A 12,694-nucleotide genomic window follows, 5' to 3' on the forward strand; every position below is an offset into this window, starting at 1 on the left:
GCCCTACCTCCTTGCTACCTCTCGGGCACAGAGGAGGTCTTTCTGTAGGCGGCCAGGCGGAAGAGGCGCCTCGGCCGCCGGCCCGGAAACTACAAGTCCCAGAAGGCCTCGCGCGCGCACCGCGCAGTAGCGTGGCGGCAGCGCCGCCGCAGGACGCAGCGAGGGAGCTCGCGAGTGGCAGCGGCGGCGGCGGCGGCGGCGGCGGCGGTTCTCGGCCAGGGCGAGGGCGAGGCGAGGGCGACGCTGCGAGGCCGAGGCGAGTGACCGTCCGTCCGCCCGGCGGCCTCCTCCTCCGGGACCCCGACGGTGAGTGCGCGTCCCCGGCCCGGCTAGCGGCGCCCCCCACCCGCCCCCCGGGCTGCCCGCTGGGGCCCTAGGGCGCCGCCTGCGCCTCGCTGCCGGCCGGCCGCGTCCCCTGCCCGGCCCGGCCCGGCCTCGCCTGCCTCCCGCCTGCCTCTTGCCTGCCTGGCTCCCCCCTCGCTGGTCTGGCGGGGCCCCGGGAGCCCCAGGCGGGGCGCACGCGGGCTCCGGTCCCACCCAGGCGCCGGCGCCCCGGCTGCACGGACCGACGGACGGACGAGGGCGAGCCCCGGACTTTTGACCAGGCTGACTCGCACACTCGCTCCTGATCCGGGGGGCCCGCCCCGAGCACACACACACACCCCACAACCACACACACACACCTGGATCGCTCCTGAATCTGGCCCCAAACACACACACACCCCTGGATCTCACACACACACACACACACACACACACACACACACACACACACACACACACACACACACACCCTGGATTGCTCCTGAATCTGGGGGGATCCCCACCCCAAACACACACACACACCCAAACACACACACACACACACACACACACCCCTGGATCGCGTGGATCACACACACACACCCCACAACCACACACACACCTGGATCGCTCCTGATTTGGCCCCAAACACACATATACCCCTGGATCTCTCTCTCTCTGTCTCTCTCTCTCTCTCTCTGTCTCTCTCTCTTTTCTCTCTCTCTCTCTCTCTCTCTCTCTCTGTCTCTGTCTCTCGCACACGCACACCCACACACACACACACACACACACACACCACACACAACACAAACACACACACACACACACCCCTGGATCGCTCCTGATTTGGCCCCAAACACACATATACCCCTGGATCTCTTTCTCTCTCTCTCTCTGTCTCTCTCACACACACACACACACACACACACACTCACACACACACACACACACACCCTGGATCGCTCCTGATTTGGCCCCAAACTGGATCTCTCTCTCTCTGTCTCTCTGTCTCTCTGTCTCTCTGTCTCTCTGTCTCTCTCTCACACACACACCTCACTACACACACACACCCTGGATCGCTCCTGATTTGGCCCCAAACACACATATACCCCTGGATATCTCTCTCTCTCTCTCTCTCACTCCTCTCATCCTCTCCTCTCTCTCTCTCTCTCTCTCTCTCACACACACACACACACACACACACTCACACACACACACACACCCTGGATCGCTCCTGATTTGGCCCCAAACACACATATACCCCTGGATCACACACACATACACACACCACACACACACACACACACACACACACACACACACACACACACCCACCCACCCCTGGATTGCTCCTGATTTGGCCCCAAACACACATGTACCCCTGGATCTCACACACACACACACACGCACGCGCGCACACACACACACACGGATTGCTCCTGATCTGGGGGTCCCACCCCAAACACATACCCCCAAACACACACACACACACCCCACAACCCACAACCACACACACATTCCCCAAAACGAACACACACACACACACACACACACACACACACACACACACACACGCCTATTGGAAATTTGGTTCGGTTCTGTTCATTTGGGTTCCTTCCATCAGCCCCTCTTTACCTCCACCCAGTCTCTCTCCCACTGACAAGCATTTATTTACACAGGAGCTGGGCCGGGCTGGGCTGAGTCCGAAAAGGCACAAGATTCTGGGTGGAAATTTGGCAGAAAAGGGAAAAAAATAAATAAAAATAAAACTCAAACCATCCAGCCTCCAGAGGAGAGCTAAGATATAGGAAGAACCCGTTTTTAGTTTAAGATTCATGGCAGAAATTCGTTTGAGCAAGGCTGGCAATGGAAAAAAAAGAAAAAAAATTAACCCGTGGTGTTTTTTTTGTTTTGTTTTGTTTTAATTAAACCTTGGACTCATCACTTGATGTTTGCAATTCAGGTCTTGAACTCGAATGAGAATTAAACCCTAATCTTGGTTATTCGGTAACTGTCAGGTGTCATTTCTTCTAATTAGAGTGTAGGTGAACAAAGCTGCAGTAAAACAAACAATTCCTGGGACTTTGTCAAAAATAATAATAAAAAATAAAACAGAGGGCCCCGGAGAGATAGCACAGTGGCGTTTGCCTTGCAAGCAGCCGATCCAGGACCAAAGGTGGTTGGTTCGAATCCCGGTGTCCCATATGGTCCCCTGTGCCTGCCAGGAGCTATTTCTGAGCAGACAGCCAGGAGTAACCCCTGAGCACCGCTGGGTGTGGCCCAAAACCCCCCCCAAAAAAAAATAAAACAGAGATTTTTGGATTCCTGTTTAGAGTTGTTGCAGTTCGCTAACCATTTCATTGACGTGTGTTTCTTAGAATTGAATCGATGCTGCTTGTTTGGCCTTCATTTACGTCTTGTTTTTTCAGTGCGGTGATAAATTCATGCTCATATTACCACATCAGGGTTTTGTTTTTGGGGAGCCACACCTGGGAGGCTCTGGGGCTAGCCATAATTCTTCTTCTGATTCTACTCTGGAGTTACTCCCACTGGCTCAGGGAACCATGTGGTGCTCATGACCAGCCCAGGCCTCTTGCAAGCAAAGTAGGTATGCATTCAGCCCATCGAGCTAACTCTCTGGTGGCTCTGTTTCCGTTTTGGGTTTGTTTAATTTAATTGATTTTCTTTGTAATCTCATGTATTTTGATTATGCACTTAAAAGTGGTCCGAGGAGGGGGTCCATGGCATACGACATCCTTAGCCTTCTTCACCAGACTGATAGTGAGGTTTCTGACACAAAGAGGTTAGCCTCTCTTGAAGTGAAATCGATTTCTTGAGGTAAACTTGCCTTAAAGAATATTTGAATCATTAGGTAAGAAAGAAGACAAGGGGCAGAGAGAAAGTATAGAGGGAAGTAAGGTGCTTGCCTTGCGGGGCCAGAAAGAGATAGTACAGCGGAGAGGGAGCTTGTCTTGCAGTGGCTAACTTGGGTTTAATCCCTGACATCTCAAATGGTCCCCCCAAGCTTGCCAGAAGTAATTACTGATGTTCAGGAGCAACCCATGAGCATTAATGGGTGTGGCCCCAAAACCTTAGGAAAAAAAATAGTGCTTGCCTTGCATGCAGCTGACGCAGGTTCAGCCCCTGTCACTGCATGTACCCCAAGCACAGAGACGAAATTGGCCACAAGAGTAGCCTCCAAGCACTGAGACAAGGACTGGGAGAGCTCACGTGTGGTATGCTGGAACCTTGGTTTTCATACCTGGTACTTTCATACCTCATGTCTCCTGAGCACTTTTTTTCTTGGTATGTTTTTAGACCACACTTCGCAGTGGCACAGGGCTTACTCCTGGCAGGCTCTGGGAGAACTGAATGAAATGCCAGGGTTGAACCCCAGGTCAGTCGCCTGTAAGGCAATTGCCCTCCTCACTCTGCTATTGCTGGGGCCCCTCCTGAGTACTTTTTGCTGGGAACTGTTCTCAAGAACCCCCATGTGTGGTCCCCAAATCAAAACCAAAACAACAAAAGGAAAAGGGAGGGTGATTGTGTAGATGAAAGAGGGGATTTTGTAAGTAGGGAAATAAAAGATCTGGCTGGGACAAGAGTAATAGTCTTCAAAATGATCTCAAGTCATTCCCTTCAGGGTATTGTGGAATCAGCAGAATAGTTTGAGGAAGTGAACACTTTGGCCTTTAGATTTTTGTATTCGGGCACCTCCTAGTTCCAAGTCTTTGATGCCATCTGGGTAACCCTTTGCTGGTTTCCCTTTTTTAATTTGTGTTTGGGGATCACTGTAAGTGCACTTGTGTGCCTGGGCTTGAACCTGAACAGTACCACACAGAGTATACACTTGGTCCTTCGTGCTAGCCACCTGTCCCCTTTCGATGAAATCATGTAGATAGTCTGACTTTGTTTTTACTTATTTGGTTCTTTGGGCCATACCCCATGGCTCTCAGGGGTTACTCCTGGCTCTGAGCTCAGAAGTCACTCCTGGCAGGCTTGGGGGACCATATGGAATGCCGGGAATCAAATTCGGGTCCATTTCAGGTCGGCTGCGTGCAAGGCAAACACTCTGTTGTTGTGCTATCACTTTGGGCCCCTGTTTTTGCGTTTTAGGCCACATCTGGTGGTACTTGGGAGGGTTACTGCTTGTCTTTTCATGGGGATGGGGGTCAGGGGACCAGGTATCTCAAAGTACTCTAGCCCTCTGTGTTATCTCCCTTGTCTCTTAGAGTGAGAGAGAGAGAGAGAGAGAGAGAGAGAGAGAGAGAGAGAGGAGAGAGAGGAGAGAGAGAGAGAATTGGCCAGGGGATTTTCAAAGTACTCTAGCCCTCTGTGCTATCTCCCTTGTCTTAGAGTAAGAGAGAGAGAGAGAGAGAGAGAGAGAGAGAGAGAGAGAAGAGAGAGAGTAGAGAGAGAGAGAGAGAGAGAGAGAGAGGGAGAGAGAGAGAGAGTGAGGAGAGAGAGAGAAGAGAGGAGAGAGGAGAGAGGAGAGAGGAGAGGAGGAGAGAGGAGAGAGGAGAGAGGAGAGAGGAGAGAGGAGAGAGGAGAGAAGAGAAGAGAAGAGAATGGTTTAAAGTAATATTCAAAAAAATTCTTAACCTGGGAAGGGTAATATTTTCCAAAAGGACAGTGCTCAGGGGCCCAGGGCCATTTCCCCCATTACCTGCCTGAGTTGCCCAGATCCAGTAGTGCTCAGATCACAGGGCCATCCCTGTGAACATGCCCATGGACTATACAGTGCTGAGAATTGAACCTGTGGCCTTAGCTCTTGCTGGTATTGTTTTTCTGTTTTGGAGGCCACACCTAGCAGTGCTCAGGGGGTTATTCCTGCCTCTACACTCATGAATCAATGCTGGTGGCCTCAGGGATCATATTGGGATGCTGGGGATCAAACCCATCTTGGCTGTATATAAGGCAAGCACCCTACCCACTGTACTATCCCTCTAGCTTCTGTTGCTGTATTCTTTTCAAAGGAAATGTACAGATGATAGTGTTGGATAATTGATAAATTATGCTCTTGGAATTTTTGTTGTTTTTTGGGTCACACCTGGTGATGCTCAGGGGGTTTACTCCTGGCTCTGCACTCACAAATTGCCTCTGGCAGGCCACAGGGGATCATATGGGATGCCGGAATTCGAACCACTGTCTATCCTGGGTTGGCCGTGTACAAGGCAAACGCCCTACTGCTGTACTATCTCTCCAGCCCCGAAATTTTCTTTTTAGTTATTCTAGTTTCACTTTATTTTGGCATCAGACTTACACTAACAAATTGCTCTTACCATATTTTTAGAGATGTTTGACTTGAGATTTACACCTCTCTGTAGAATACATGTCAGCGTCTTGTGTGGGGTTTTAGCCCCCCCTCCAAAGTATATTAGCAAAAATGGGAAAACCACTGCAGCAAACTTCTTTTTTCTTTTTTTTTGGGCCACACTCTGTGATGCTCAGGGGGTTACTCCTGGCTCTGTGCTCAGAAATCGCTTCTGGCTTGAGGGACCGTATGGGATGCTGGGGATTGAACCCAGGTCCGTCCTGTATCAGCCGTGTGCCAAGGCAAATGCCCTACTGCTGTTCTATTGCTCTGGCCCCTGCAAACATTTTTTTGGAAAAAAAAAAAAAAGGGAAACATAGAAAGGCAAAGAAGGTGTTATATTGAAACAGATGCTGGTGCTGAAATGGTTGATCAGTGAACACACTGTACTGCAGACCTTTGCCCAGAGAGCCCTGTCACTTTGTGTCCTTCCATGACCCCTTTTGTCATTTGTCCCCTCCTCCCTCTTTTTTTTGGGTGATGATGTCCACACTGGTGGTGCTTAGCACCTACCTACTTCTGGCCCTCTGCTTAGAGAACCAAAGAAGGGGATCTTAACAGGGGTCTGCTGAGCTCAGGGAAAGAGTCTTACTGGCTGAGCTCTCTCTCTCTCTCTCTCTCATCTCTCTCTCTCTCTCATCCTCTCTCCTCTCTCTCTCTCTCTCTCTCTCTCTCCCCCCTCCCTCTCCCACTTTTTTCCCTCCCTCCCTCCCTCCCTCCCTCCCTCCCTCCCTCCCTCCCCCCCTCCCTCCCTCCCTCCCTCCCTCCCTCCCTCCCTCCCTCCCTCCCTTCCTTCCTTCCTTCCTTCCTTCCTTCCTTCCTTCCTTCCTTCCTTTCCTTCCTTCCTTCCTTCCTTCTCTTTCTCTTTTCCTCTCCCTTTCCCACTTCTCCCTCTCACTCCTTTTTCTTTGTATTATGTATCTATCTGAGAATAATTATGTATCTATGTTTTTTTTTTTTTTTTTGGTTTTTGGGCCACACCCAGTAACGCTCAGGAGTTACTCCTGGCTATGCGCTCAGAAGTTGCTCCTGGCTTGGGGGACCATATGGGACACCGGGGGATCGAACTGCGGTCCGTCCAAGGCTAGCGCAGGCAAGGCTAGCGCAGGCAAGGCAGGCACCTTACCTTTAGCGCCACTGCCCGGCCCCTGTATCTATGTATTTTATTATTTCATTTATTCATTGGGATTTTGGGGGCCACACTGAGTGTGCCTGATCAGAGGTTGCTTCTGGCTCCCTGCTTAGGGGTGCTCACTTGGGAAACCAGATGTGGTGCTAAGGATTGAATCAGGGTCAGCAAGGCAAGGCAAGCCCCCCCCCCCTCTTGTCGGGCTCTCCAGCTCCCTGTGTTTACAGGTAATATTTTATTTGCTGTCCGGTTTTTGTTTTGAGCCTGTTGCCCATGGCTGGAGGAGGTTCCTCGTGGACGTGCTCAGGGCACTGAGCAGCGCTCGGGCCTGAGCTGGGCTTCCTGTGCGCAGAGCAGATGTTACGGCCCTTTGAGTGCGCTGACTGCTCTGATTTTGTCCATTAATCTTTGTCTCCCTTGAATGTCCGCTCTGATAGAACAGAGACTTGTTTTTACGTCTGTGCTAGAATTGTGACTGGCATGCAATAGCTACTCAGTCAATATTTGCCCCACTAGTGAATGAAGTAGTAGTTTATTGGGGTCAGGATTTTTTATTTTAGGAATAAACCTATCCATTTTAGAATCTTGTTATATATGGGTATGCTGAATTGAATTTGAACGTTTTCATCATATATCATACATATATATGTGTATGTAGTCTTTGTTTTGGGGGCCTCACTTAACAGTACTCAGACTACTGAGGACAGGGATTATTCTTGGCAGTGTTTGGGGGGGTAGAACTGGGACCTCTTATTTGCAAAGCATGTGTTCAGCCTGTTGGACTATTTCTTTGGCCCCTGCAGATATATTTATTAACAAATATATGTCAGTTCACTTACATATTAGTATAATGTAATAAGTAACTTATGTATGTTTTTTTTTTTAATTTTGTTTTTGTTTTTGTTTTTGGGCTACACCTGGCATTGCTCAGGGGTTACTCCTGGCTGTCTGCTCAGAAATAGCTCCTGGCAGGCACAGGGCACCATATGGGACACCGGGATTCGAACCAACCACCTTTGGTCCTGGATCGGCTGCTTGCAAGGCAAACGCCGCTGTGCTATTTCTTCGGGCCCTTTTTTAAAAAATTTTTTTGTTTTGGTTTTTGGGGTCACACCCAGCAGCGCTCAGGGGTTCCTCCTAGCTCTATGCTCAGAAATCACTCCTGGCAGGCTCAGGGGACCATATGGGATGCCAGGATTCGAACCACCATCCTTCTGTATGCAAGACAAACACTCCACCTCCATGCTATCTCTCCGGCCCCAGTTTTCTTAAGAAATATAGGACCATATGGGATGCTGGGATTCTAACCACCATCCTTTTGCATGCAAGGCAAATGCCTTACCTCCATGCTATCTCTCCAGCCCCTTCTTCTTTTTTTTTTTTCCTTTGGGTCACACCCAGCAGCACTCAGGAGTTACTCTTGGCTTTATGCTCAGAAATCGCTCCTGGCAAGCACAGGGAACCATATGGGATGCCGGGATTTGAACCACCATCTTTCTGCATGCAAGGCAAACACCCCACCTCCATGCTATCTCTCTGGCTTCTCTTCAGCCCCTTCTTTTTTTTTTTTTTTAATTTTTATTTTTAATTATGAGAACAAGGGTGCAAAGAAAGAGGACAAGGTAAAGTTACAGTGGAAGGACAATCACCCATAACATAATTCTCAGAAGTCCCCTTGTTCAGCCCCTTCTTAAGAAATATATTTTGAGGGGCCAGAGTGATAGTACGGTGGGCAGGGGCGATGGCCTTGCATGTGGCCAACCCCGGTACCACATCAGCACTACATAGGGTCCACCTAAGCCCTGTCAGTAGTGAGTGATTCCTGAGCACAGAACCAGGAGTAAGCTCTGAGTATAGTCAGGTGTGGCTCTGTTCCCCCCCCCTCCCCACAATATAGTCATTTTATTTTGGTTTAGGGGTGGTGCCTAGTGGTGGTCTTGGTCTACTGCTCCTGGTACGGTGCTCATGGGTCATCCCCAGCTTGATGCTCAGGCACCATTTGTGCTGGGACCAGACGAGGGCACCCCATGTCGAGAGAGCATTGGCTCCGGGCTCCATGGGGGTCAGCCAGCTCTCAGCAGTGCCATCCCGTATTTTTCAGAAGCAGGAATCCATTGCCAAAACCAGTGAGGGGCTTTATTGGGCACTTGTTTTTCTGCGGGCGCCAGACTAATTGTTTTCTGCCTTCGTTGCCACGGAGGTCTTGATTCCATTAACTTTTTGATTAGCAGAAGAAAGCAGCTCATCTGGGAGCGAAGTGAGACTGGTATAAGTGGTACTGAATTGTTTGCACTCGATAAAAAGCTTTTATATTAGACAGTATGAAATATTTGTGAAGTACAGTTAAGAATGTTAATTTTAGAAACTGTTGGTATTAAAATTGGTCCAGCTACCTTTATTTATATCTTTTGATTTTTGGCTTACACTCAGCAGTGCTCAGGGCTTACTCCTGACTCTAAACTCTGGTGGGCCTTGAGGGACCATATAGGGGTCAAATCTGGGTTGGCAAGGAAGTACTATCCAGCCCAATACAGTAAAATTTGTTGTTGTTTTTTTTTTTTTTTGGGCCACATTCAGTGGTGCTCAGGAGTTACTTCTGGCTCTGTGCTCAGACATCGCTCCTGGCAGGCTTGAGGGACCATATGGGATGCCAGGAATCGAACCCAGGTCTGTCCTGGGTCAGCCACGTGCAAGACAAACACTCTACTGCTGTACTATCACTTTGGCCCCATATATAGCTGCTTTTAGGAATGTTATCTGCAGTACCGAGTAGAGTAGGAAATGGCACACCTTGTCCCATAATTTCACAACTTCTGGAAAGCAACAAGAATGAGACATGGGACTGGAGAGATAGTTCAGCCGGTTGGAGTGTTTGCCTTGTAAGTGGTCAACCCAGGCTCAGTTCTCAACGTCTCATATGGTTTCCAGAGCATGCCAGGAGTGATATATGAGTGTAGAGCAAGGAGTAACCTCTGAACAGCATCAGGGGTGACCCCAAAACAAAACAAAAAGATGGCATCAAAGGGAATGATAACTGTATTTATTTATTTAAACTTTCTTGATTTATTTCTTCAGATTAGAAGCAATTCTCGAGCTTTAACAGCTTGTTCAGCATCACACTTGGTGGTCATGTGTGGTCATGGGGCACACCATATGCCAGTGATCAGAACCATGGCTCTGCCCATGCATGGCATGTGCTCTCCCACTTGGAACTATAGCCCTGACTCTTGTCATTTTTTTTTTAAATCCATCACTTTTATTTGGGGGCGAAGTCCTCCCCAGTAGTGGTCAGGGTACTTGGATCTAATCCAATGATTCTTGACCAACCGAATCAGTGTTCAGGTCCGGGACTGCAGTGATGCTCGGGATTTATGGTGTTAGGGATAATTTGACTACCTTGGTGTTGCTGGAGGGCCTCTGGGGCCACACATGGGGGAATCCATGTTGCACCCTGCGATGTATGAAAGATTATCTGGTGTTGGGGATTAAATTAGGGTTGGCCATATGTAAGGCATGTGATTTAATCCCTACACTATCTCTCTGGCTGCTTCATAACTTTCAAATGCTGTATTTAGAAATTTTTTTGTTTTGTTTTGTTTTAATTTTTGAAAAATTATAAACCTACCAAGAGTTGCAGGAATGGTACAGAGAATGTATGTATGTCGTTGACCTATATTTGATCATTGTCACCTTTTGGCATGGAGAGAAGGGGTACCAACATGAGGGACTTGGATTTTAATATCTGGCACCACTAAAAGAGACAAAAAATTAATTTCTCCAGTGCAGTTTATGGCTTGAGAACATGCTTTGCATGTAGGAGCTCTGGGTTTGATCACTTGATGCCTTCCACCCACTCAGCACCATTGAGCATGGCCCATAAAACAAATGGAATTGACATAAATGATTTAATGTATAGTCTACATCTACATTTCTTTTTTTGTTTGTTTGTTTTAGAGCCATACCAATGCTCAGAAATTACTTCTTGTAAGCTTGAGGGACCTTATGGGATGCCGAGGATCAAACCCAGGTTAGGTGTGTGCAAAGCAAACATTCTACCCACTATATTATCGGTTCAGCCCTCATATCTAAATTTCTTATGTTGCTCCAGTGCTGTTTTTGTTGTGTTTTTTGTTTTTGTTTTGTTTTTAACTCATGCCCAGTGGTGCTCAGAGTTTACTCCTGGCTCTGCATTCAGGAATCACTCTTGGTGGGGATCAGAGGGCCATATAGGATGCTGGGGATCAAATCTGGGTCAGCTGCATACAAGGCAAATTAAATAACCTGTCTGCTGTGCTATCACTCTGGCTCCTAAAATGATGTTTTTTAGGTTTTCTTTTCCCCTTCATTGTTGGTGTTGGCGGTGCTGCTTGTGCATTTATTTGTGGCTCTCACCATCGGTTGTGGAGCTTGAATATTTAGCCATGTTGCTCCTGAGGGTGGAATAGGGCAGGCAGCTGTGGTACAGATCCACGGTCTTACTTGGTGGAAGCCACAGCCTTTACTGGTGGTACTCATAAGTGTGGCCAGGCCATAGTGTCTTTACATCTTAGAGCTGTGCGTAGAGAGGGTTGCACCCCTTTCTGTGGAGCCTATACACCCTTCACTGCAGGGGCCAGGACTTGTCCGTAAGCTGAGCTCCACATTTCTGATCTTTGTTCTAGATCTAAGATTCCTTAGGATCCTGTATTCGATTTAGTTGCCTACTTGGATCTAGAATGATTTTCTAGCCTTTTTGGGGTCTCATGATACTAAGTACCTAGGCCAATGGTTTTGCAGAATGCCCCTGAATTCGAACTTCTCCAAATATTTCTTCATGGGCCCAGATCAATAGCACAGCTATAAGGTGTTTGCCTTGCACACGGCCAACACAGGACGGACTCCTGTTTGAATCCCCGCATCCCATATAGTCCCCAGAGCCTGCCAGGAGTAATCCCTGAGCGCTGCTGGGTGTGACCCCCCCAACCCCCCCCCCCCCCATTTTTTTTTCTTCATGATCAGAGTAAGGTTAACATTTTGTTTTTGGTGGGGTTGGGGGTGGTAGTGGTGGTGCTTCTGGCAGTTTTCATGATTGCTCCTAGCGCTGTGCTCAGGGATCACTCCTGGTGGGGTTTGAGAGATCATAGGAGGTGCTGAGGATTGAACCCAGATTTGCAAGGCAAACACCCTCTCTCATCCTCCCTCTTTCCCTCCTTCTCTTCCTCCCTTCCTTACTTCCTGTTAGTATTTTAGGTCAGTGTAGGGAAAAGTGAGGGCACAGACTATAAAAGCCCCTAGGCTTGCAGGCAAATTGGGAAGTAGTGTGTGCTACTGAGGAGACAGAATGTGATCATTTATTTGCCTTCAGGTGGATCCTGCTCTGGCTAGTGCTCACCGTAGTGACATTCCTTCCAGGGATGTGGAGCCCATTTACTAAAGAAGAATGAGAGTTATCTCATGGGGGAGGGAAGAGTCCTGTATGCCAGACAGACATAGCTGTAACATTTCCTCTGTTGCCGACCAGCTCATTGCTGAGGCAGAAGTTCCTTGGCTTTGCTAGGCCTGCTTCCTCTTTTCATAAAACTGAACTTTCACTCAGCCTTTGCTCGTCAGCTTTAGGCGCTCCAGTTGCACTCTTGTCCAACATGGTATCATAACCCTGACTTCAAACCAAACTCAGCTCTTCTGGTGCTCTCTCAGCTGCTGTCATAAGGCCGTTACTTGTTCTTTTTCTGGTTCACTTCACTGGGGTTTCCGAGCTATTTCCCAGTGATGGCAGCCCGCACTTCTTTCTTTCCAAGGTGATGCGGGCGGAGGGACCACAGCCTTCTGGAAACTGCAGTCATGCTTTCTAACTTTTTTTGGGGGAACCTCAAATAACAAGAGTTAAAATTTGTCATTTTGAAATATTGTTTTATTTTTGTTAGGGGGGCTACATCTAGCAGTGCTCAGATTGCTTCTGGTGGTACTTG

The 12,694-nt window shown here is 48.6% G+C and overlaps 1 protein-coding gene across 5 annotated transcripts in view; it reads left to right on the top strand.

Annotated features, from left to right (window-relative positions):
- The first annotated feature begins 244 nt into the window (after positions 1-244).
- GAPVD1 (GTPase activating protein and VPS9 domains 1) overlaps positions 245-12,694 on the top strand; it is a 99,851-nt gene continuing 87,401 nt past the window's right edge. For all 5 annotated transcript variants that reach the window (XM_049774114.1, XM_049774115.1, XM_049774116.1 and 2 more), the window contains exon 1: positions 245-306. The gene's annotated coding sequence lies outside the window, so the exon portion shown is untranslated. The remainder of the gene's footprint in view (positions 307-12,694) is intronic.

The sequence above is a fragment of the Suncus etruscus genome, chromosome 5 (assembly GCF_024139225.1).
Source record: "Suncus etruscus isolate mSunEtr1 chromosome 5, mSunEtr1.pri.cur, whole genome shotgun sequence".
NCBI lineage: Eukaryota > Metazoa > Chordata > Mammalia > Eulipotyphla > Soricidae > Suncus > Suncus etruscus.